Genomic DNA, 9061 nt, shown 5'->3' with positions numbered 1-9061 from the left:
AGTACTGTGTAGTGCTTCTGCGAAAATTGTCTGCTTTTTAAAATAAAATTCCTAAATACCTTTCAACTTGGATACTTTGTTTTGGGGTTTAAATCTGTCACATTATGACCAACAGTAAGTGCATGTCCACATTAACTGTGTAGAATCTTTGATATCCTAGATATTGGTGTAATATCTAATTTTATTAATATAAATGAACTCATTTTTAAATAAATGCTCATCTTAGACAGTTTAAAGACTTTTCCCAAGCAGATAAACACTTAAACACAAATTATCACTCGTATACCTATTAATGGTGTTTGATAACAACAAAAAGCAAACATATAAATGTTAAAGGTACATTCTGTAGGAAATGAGAGCGAGTGTGTGAAATGGCTACAGCAGTCTAATTTCAAAACATCACAGAGAGTAGTCTGCCCCGCCTACCCCTCTCCAGATGCGAAGCTACCTCGGGTTGCCAAATTTAGCAGGCTGAATCTACACAATCTACACAAAGTTTAGACTAGTAGGAGAGGCAGAAACTTAGAGTACGATCAAGAGGAGAGAGGAGAAATACAACAATTCTGAACTCTTCTATCACCTGTATTTAACGTTATATTGACTGTATTTTACACGAGGTAGCTAGTGGCCGGGCTGTGCGCCTCATATTTCCTTAATATCTGATGATACACCCTGATCATAAGTAATGATACTACTGAAAATAAGTTACAAATTGGTCCTTTAAGCTTTGGAAAACGTGTACATAATATGTGTTAACTAAAGTTGCTGTCCATATGTATTAGACCACATCACTATAGTAGATTTGAGATAAAGCAAAATTATTGAATTGAAATGTATATTTCCCGCATTAATTCAGTGGTTTGACTTAATACAGCATTAACCATATAGATCATTGCCCATAGACAATAGACCATCCATTTCACAGGCTTTAAATTAATAGAATAATTCTCTAATGAGCAGTTTCACAGGAAATGATGAGGTGTTGTGAAAAGTGTTTGCATTGAAGAACCTATGCAAGACTTTTTGGTGCCTTTATTTTTAGAGCACATTTGTATTCTCAATTAGCCTGACATATTGTAAACCCCAAGCAGACTTCGTGCCTCTCAGCCCTCTATCACAAGTTTCACTGCAGTGCTACTCATGCTTCTCATGTTTTCTAACACTCTTTAAATGTGAGAGAAAAAGTAAATAGACAGTTCGTTTTAATGTCTTGGGATGCACATAAACATGACTGCACTTTCAATGGGATTACTTAAAAAAATCCCTCAACACAGTTTGAGACACCACTGTACATACAGTAAAATGAGCTAGAGACTTTTCTTTGACGAGTTCATTAAGCTCTGTTGTCTCTCCATCTGCTCAGCAGTAGGTCAGGCAGAGCTGTTGGATGCCCTCTGGCCAGCCCTGAACCCTTCAGACTCACAGCACTGAAATCCAGCCATGATTAAAAGACTAATAAGGGCAGTGTGGAGATCCACAGCCATCTGGACCTCTTTTATGTTTTTTTTGCTTAGAGATATCCAAAAAGAATCACCTCCTGGAAACAGCTTTGCCGGCCAGATCGAGACATCTGGTCCAGCATCTTTTAGCCCAGGCTTATTCTTCAAATGTGGGTGGTGTGTCTTCTGTGTTAATACACGCCAGAGCTGCGTACAGTCCTTTGTCAGTCTGCAAGGTAAAGAGTCTGAATGAAATTTGCCTCTCGGGCAGCAGGCTCTTTATCATTTACAGTGTCAGCCAAAAACTGGTGCTGTGACTGACAGTCATATCCCCCCACATAGAGTTAGCACCCGCCTGGCGAGCCGCACAACAATTCATAATGAGCTGAGCTCCGGGCTAAAGACGGCTTGAAATGGAAAGAAAGGGAGAGGAGAAATTACATTCATATGGAGCATCTTAAATAGAGTTAATGAAATGTGGAAAGTGAATTTGATTGCAAACAGGAGGTTATTTCAGTAGCTGTGGGAATCACTGAGTGATAAAAGTTATTAATGGAGTGTAGTTGAGGAATTCTGCAGAATGAATGCCTGAAGGCAGGTTTATTAGACATGCAGCTCTGTCGTATGATACCACTGAATACAGTTCAAATTTACTATAAAAATGAAGTATACAAATGAATTTTTACTTTTTCTTTTTCAAAGAACCCTTTAAAGCTTGAACTGTGGAATTACTCACAGAAATATGCAATTATTTACAACTGGAGAGTTGAATTAATATTTTACCTAATTAATCAACTTTTAACAAAACCAATGCAACATGAACTGACATGAGAAAGGGTCATCATAAAGTGTTACCTCAGCAGACGGCTTGAGAAGCTCAAAAATGTTTACTGTAAGCTGTAAGGTGTTATCCAGAGATATCTTGAGTTTAAACACTGGACATTGTGCTCATGACAAGTTGACATGAACTATCAGAGTCAGAGATGGATGGGTCGTTTCATTTCCGAACCGTTTTAGATTGTGGTTTATCATTTCTAAATAAACAGTGTCACATGGGTTCTGGAAATACATGATAAAAATGGACAGTGTAGTAAGTGGTAATGATTGTTACCAGCGGCGTCCAGCTAGAAATGTCTGTTCAGTACTGGCAGAACTGCATCCGCATTTAATGCAAGGGGACCCAAATGATTACTTATAGGAAATATATAAAACTTTATTTATTATAGATATTATTTTTGTTTTATTTTTAACCATTTAAATACATGGCCTGGCCAAAAAAAAGTCACCACCTGGATTTAAGTAAGAAAATGATCTGGGGTTGCTGCAGTTGGTCAGGTCTAGGTTCAGCAACAGTATGTGATGAAAGACAGAGGTCAACTGACTACCTAAATACTGAATATAGACTAGGTTATTCTATCAATGGATTTTTGAATTCTTCCCTAAAGACATGGGCATATTCCAAGAGGATAATGCCAGAATTCATGGGGCTGAAATTGTGAGTCAGTGATTTAGGGAGCATGAGATCATCATTTTCCCACATGGATTGTTCACCACAGAGCCCAGATCTTAACCTCATTGAGAATCTTTGGGATATGCTGGATGGAGAAGACTTTGTGCAGCGGTCAGACTCATCATCATCAATGCTGCAAGATCTTAGTAAAAAATGAATGCAACACTGGAATGAAATAAATCTTGTGACATTGCAGAAGCTTATCGAAACAATTCCAGTGATGAAGGTGGTTCAACTTAATATTAGAGTGTGTGACCTTTTTTTTGACCAGGCAGTGTGTGTATATATATATCCATATATATATGTTGCAGAGGTCTTGAAGACTGATATGTTACACCTTTAATACACTTGGCTTTACCGGGCTTAGAACGTAAATAAATTAAGTAAAGGTTTTCTGTGTTAATGGTTATTGACTATTTGATTAGTGGTGTTTCATTAGCACTAATGAGTCCGAACTCTGAGAAACGAGCTAAAACTGTCCAGTGTTTAGCATGTTTATATTTATCAGGTAACACACTTTTCAGATTCGGCAGGTTGTTGAGATTTATGCAACATTGGTATGTATAAGGCAGAATTCCAAGACGTGTGGGGGGTTTGGGTGAGATTGTATATGTGTGTTCCTGTGTGTATATGTGTATGGATATAGGTTTGTCTATTTGTGTGTGTGTTTGTGTGTGTGTGTGTGTGTGTGTGTTAAATGAGACTGTGATGTCTGTGGTAAGAGGTGTTATGAGATTAGAGTGGTAGATAGGCACACTTTCTCTCTCACTGTCACTGCGGCTGCCAACAGACGGAGCCCAACGCTCCATGCCAGCAGCGAGACATGCGCTGAAACATGATCATACTGTTCACATTACTCACTGTTTCCCTCACTCAGCCGCACGAGCCAAAACCCAGCATGTCACTAAGCAGAGCAGATTACAGCCCAAACTGCTGATTTCATTTTCCCATCTTTGCCACATCTCTCTCTCTCTCTCTCTCTCTCTCTGTCTCTCTCTCACACACACACATGCACACTCCCCCACACCAAGATGGTGCCCGAGTGTACGCTCCTTGCCTTTGACAGTATAGCTGTTGGCTGCGGAAGCCCTTGACTTGTGACCTTTTGGAGAAAGTGATTTTGGTGCAGGAAGGGCTTTCTTTATAAAGCTTCAGAAGTCTGCACTTGCTGTGATTCTTAATATGGATTACAGGAGCAAAGGCTATATCTCAGGGGAATGGACCCATATTACCACACTGTTTGCTATGATTAGCTCACAAGCCGCCAAACACTTTTCTTCCTTATAATAACTAGCCTTTCCCTGCAGGTTGACCTATAAGACTTGTTTGTTTCACGCTTCGATTTCTTCCTGTTATTTCTGCTATGGAGCGCACGCTACCAACATCAAAGTCTCAAAATGAAGAAGAAACCTTTCTTACAGTCATAATGGCCCTTCAGTGCTGGTGAACCGTCTCCAGGCGTCTTCTCGTTCACATTGTCCAATCCCAGCAGAGCTTTAGAGATGCGGGAGGAACGTCTGCTGATGAGCTTCCGCCGGCACTTGATCACCGCGCGCAGTCAGTTTTCTCATTAACCAGCAGCACTGTAATTTCATTTATGAGATGGAACACCAATTGTTCTCCACTGCAGGAGACAAATGGGATAAATATCAATTTGCTGACATGAATACATTCACAAAATGAAAATACACATCCAGACATGATGGGACATCCACATCATGCATCAGTCCGTGCTCCCATGTGCGTGTGAATGTGTGAGTGATTGTGCTATATGTGCGAGAGTGTGCGTTAATGTTAAAGAGAGAGAGAAGGGTAAAGTGAGTGAGAGAGATCTGTGGGTTGGAGATTGGAAATTTAGGTGATTTGATCCTATACTTCAGTGCATTCAATTTGAAGCAATGAAATAATAAATATAAATGTAGGACTGGCCAATATTGTTAAAAAAAATTTAATAATAAATGTCAATATTCTTCTTCATTACAATTTCGATTTTTAGGGAGCATGCAGATTTTATGTTGAACATGGTGCAAAAATGACATCTTTATTTCTTATATTAATAATAATAATATTAATAATAATATGAAAAATACTGGCACATAAAAGAGCTCTTTACAGGTCTCCTGACAGAATCACAAGCCTGTCATATTCAATAGTTTGGCTTTATTTAACTGTATTCATCTAAATTATCTAACTAACAAATAAATTACTTTTTATGTCAGTACTAAACATTTTTATTTTACTTTAATTAAGTTCATCTTTCCATCTGGCCTGTTAATCCAAGCAAATTGACAGGCAGACCTTGACACTGGGAAATCTCCCAGTAACCATGATGGGCCTGAATAAGTTCACAATGTCATTAAAGGGTGGTGGGGGCTTAGTGGTTAGAGCACTGGATTATCAGTCACAGGGTATTGGGTTCTACATCCACATTCACCACCAGAGATAAAATAGCAACCGCCTAACAGTGATTTTACCAACAGCATTGCACCAAGCTATGATACTATAGCAAGCATTTAGCATCACCATTGCAACCACCCTGCACCACTTAACAAGAAACTGGGGTAGCATATTAACCAATGAGATCCAGTTTAGCTGTCCAACCATTCTTTGTTTCCTTTAGGATATGCACATTTCTGTTTTTAAATGATTTTGTTTTAACTGAAGAAGATGGATGTATGGATTGTTGAATGGATTGAGGGATTGATGGATGGATGGATGGATGGATGGATGGATGGATGGATGAATGGATGGATGGATGCATGGATGGTCAGTCATTGTACTTAATCATGCGTTGCAAGTTTTTAGTCAACTGTAAAAATTATAAATATAATAATTTTGCACTATTACTTTTTAATCCTGATAGATGAATTAATGGATGGCCATATATGGGTCACTGCACTTAATTCTGCACTGTAAGTTTATATCTAACTGTAAATTATGTTCTTTTACACCATTACTTTGGATGCCATTGGATGGATGAATGGATGGATGGGTGGCAATATTTGGGTCACTGCACTTAATTCTGCACTGCATGTTTTATCTAACTGTAAATTATGTTCTTTTACACCATTACTTTGGATGCCATTGGATGGATGGATAGATGGATGAATGGATGGATGGATGGAATGTTGGATGGATTGCTGGATGGATTGTTGGACAGATCAGATACTGCACTTAAAGATGTGCTGCAAGTTTATATCTAACAGTAAAAAAAAAATACACATTTGGATGGATGGATGGCTGAATGGATAAGTCAGACACTGCACTTAATCATGGGGAGGTTTGCCCAAATATAGAACTATACTATTATGTTCTTTTGCACTATTACTTTTGAACCCATGAAATGGGAGGACTAAGGCAGACTCTTCCATGATAAATTCCATTAAATTGAAGCTAACATTAACTGCACTTTGGCTTCATAGTCACGGTTTTATTTCAAATCCAATGTGCTGGAGTCAAAACAACATTCCATTTCCATAGGAATAAGGGTGTTTTTGCTGAGTGCGGTGGGTGCTGAGCTTCTTCTGTGACAGAAAAACAGATGTCAGCATCCAGGTGATCCTTTTGTTTTATCTGAGTGAGCACAAAAATGAGTGCCTGCTTTATTCTGACAAAACACTGCCTACATCTCCCACATGCTTATGTGCACACACACAAACACACATACACGCACCCGCACACATACACATACTTTGATCTCCACTAACAGATTACCCTTTCTTCTTTTCACATATATTTGCATATTTGCATACTCTTTTACCCATCCATTCATCCTTCCTTCCTTCTATGCATCCACTCAGCCATCGCTGCTCCTACGTTTCATGTCGGCGCATGTGGAGAGAGCGGCAAGTCGCATGCAGAGCGGTTTCAGCTCACTGCCACAACACTTATCTTTTAATTAACATCCACATATTCACAATTCATTACACTCAATTCTTCACATCAGTGTAAGGCAAATAAGTGGCAGATTATTTAAACGGTAATTGCATTTTGTAGCATTAAGAGACTTAATAACGCTCATATTAAATTAATGCTTAAAAAGTCTCTACTCAAGAGCAGGCCAGAGACATTCAGTCTCCACTATTGTCTGACACATAAAGCATCAGATGGCGGGCATACATACAGGCAGAAGAGGATAATGTGCCTGCCAGCTTTTATCAGCTAATTATCATTAGTATGCACTTTACAATAGCATGAGTAAATGGGTGCTAATTTCTGTAGGTTTTCATCATGTATTCATTCCATCTGCTCTCTTTTGCAAGTTCCAAGAACTCTGTTCTAAGGAGGTGTAACGTTTCGAATCCTAAATCAGAAATTATAACAGTATGCAGAATGGTTTCTATAGGGATGTAATCTTAATTTATTTTAGATAAAGATTTTAAGTGTAATGCATTATATTTCAGGTAAAAGGTTTAGTTAAAAACTGTGGTTACTTGGTAATAGATCCGATTTTTTCAGGGCTGTGTGTACATGCCAAAGCTGATGTTTCGAAACTGGATTTGAGTTATATTTATGTGTGGTTTAGGACTATAAACATGCATCCAAAATATAGACACTCTTCATATGACTCGTCACGAGAATCTGACTCCCATTGTGTTCAGACACAGTCTACACACAGTGGTATGGGCACCTATTTTACCTGCTGTTTCAAATGTTTTTTTTTTTTTTACATTTTCCCCAATTTAGTAATGCGACTTCTGGGTTCTAGTCTCTCTCTGGGTTCCGGCAGCTAAGCTGCATGACCAGGATTTGAACCTTCACTCTTCTGATCATAGTGGCAGCAGAGTCTATTTAAGCATATCACTAATATTAAACCTAATTCTAATTAATTCTAATGTTAAATAATCTTCACAACAAACAAGACATTGCTAAAGGGGATGCACATTATGTCAGGAATTTTCAGTATGTATGGTAAATTGTGCTTAGTATAATTCATAGCATGAACAAAAAGGTGAATTTTTTTTTTTCCTCTTAGGTTGTCTTCGAGAGCTAAATTTCAGAGTGTAAAACTTAATAGAAACTAGAGTACACTAAAATCAAATGTTTCGACTAATAGTTAAGGTCTACTGCAGGGGTTACTCGAGACAACCCATTCAAATTCATTCAACTCATGTTATTCATCTTACACTAAATTCCTTCTATTACTTGAACAAACAAATCTGTGGTCTTATCCTTGAGGATAAACAACCGGATCTTTACGATCATTATTCACAGGCTTCTGTTCAAGCCAATCATTACTGAGGCACTGAGACTATGGGATTTACAGCTTAGGTGTACCTGCAGTGAGATTTACCCGGTGGATATTCACAGCCATGCAGGGCTGCTTTGTGTTTTTGTTTTTATTCAGAATGAACATGCCTTGGGTAAGGTATGAATGCACTGTTGTATTTATTCATTTATGGAATTTTAAATCTTCTGTTGATTAGGGATTTTTTGTGGAATAATAGAGGAATCAGAAAAGGACAGTATATAGAAGTGTAGCAGTGTGAGGGCTGTGATTTCTGACTCATTTATCAATAAAGTGCAACCTCTAGCTTATGCCTAAAAGCAAAATTAGTGCTGGCTTAAGTGATGTTTATAGAGATGGTATCCAAATATTCTTTAAAACCAGCGAGCAGCTCAGCTGTCCAGACACTCAGGGTAACTTTATTCAACCTTGGCATCAAGACAAAGAAAAGTCTTAATGTTTGATGTCCATACTTCTTAAAGAATGGTGGGTCAAGCCAAGCCATATGAAGCTTGAACAGCTTTAAGTGTAAATCAATTTTAAGAGGAGAGAACACAGTAAAGGAGTAACACGAATTATCTTTTGATAATTGAAGATGTTGGAGAATACATTTGGAAGTTGTGCAACAGTGTTCTAGATACTAGAAGTTGATGGGTTTGACGGTTCACATAAGAAGATCAGCCGTTTTCAAGGTTTGTGATGACAAAGCTTTGAGATGACTCAATGAGCACCTGGGTGGTCTGTTTAAAGAGCAAGGGTTAAATCCTGTAAATATGTTAGCAAAGAAATCAATTGTAGTGAGTAAATTCACTTTGCAAAATCATTCAAGTAAGATAACTTCATACTTCTACTACTATTTCTCGAAGGAGATGGCAACATCATGGT

Source organism: Astyanax mexicanus, chromosome 6, assembly GCF_023375975.1.
Source record: "Astyanax mexicanus isolate ESR-SI-001 chromosome 6, AstMex3_surface, whole genome shotgun sequence".
In the NCBI taxonomy this organism is placed as follows: domain Eukaryota; kingdom Metazoa; phylum Chordata; class Actinopteri; order Characiformes; family Acestrorhamphidae; genus Astyanax; species Astyanax mexicanus.
Note: the sequence above shows the minus strand (reverse complement) of the source record.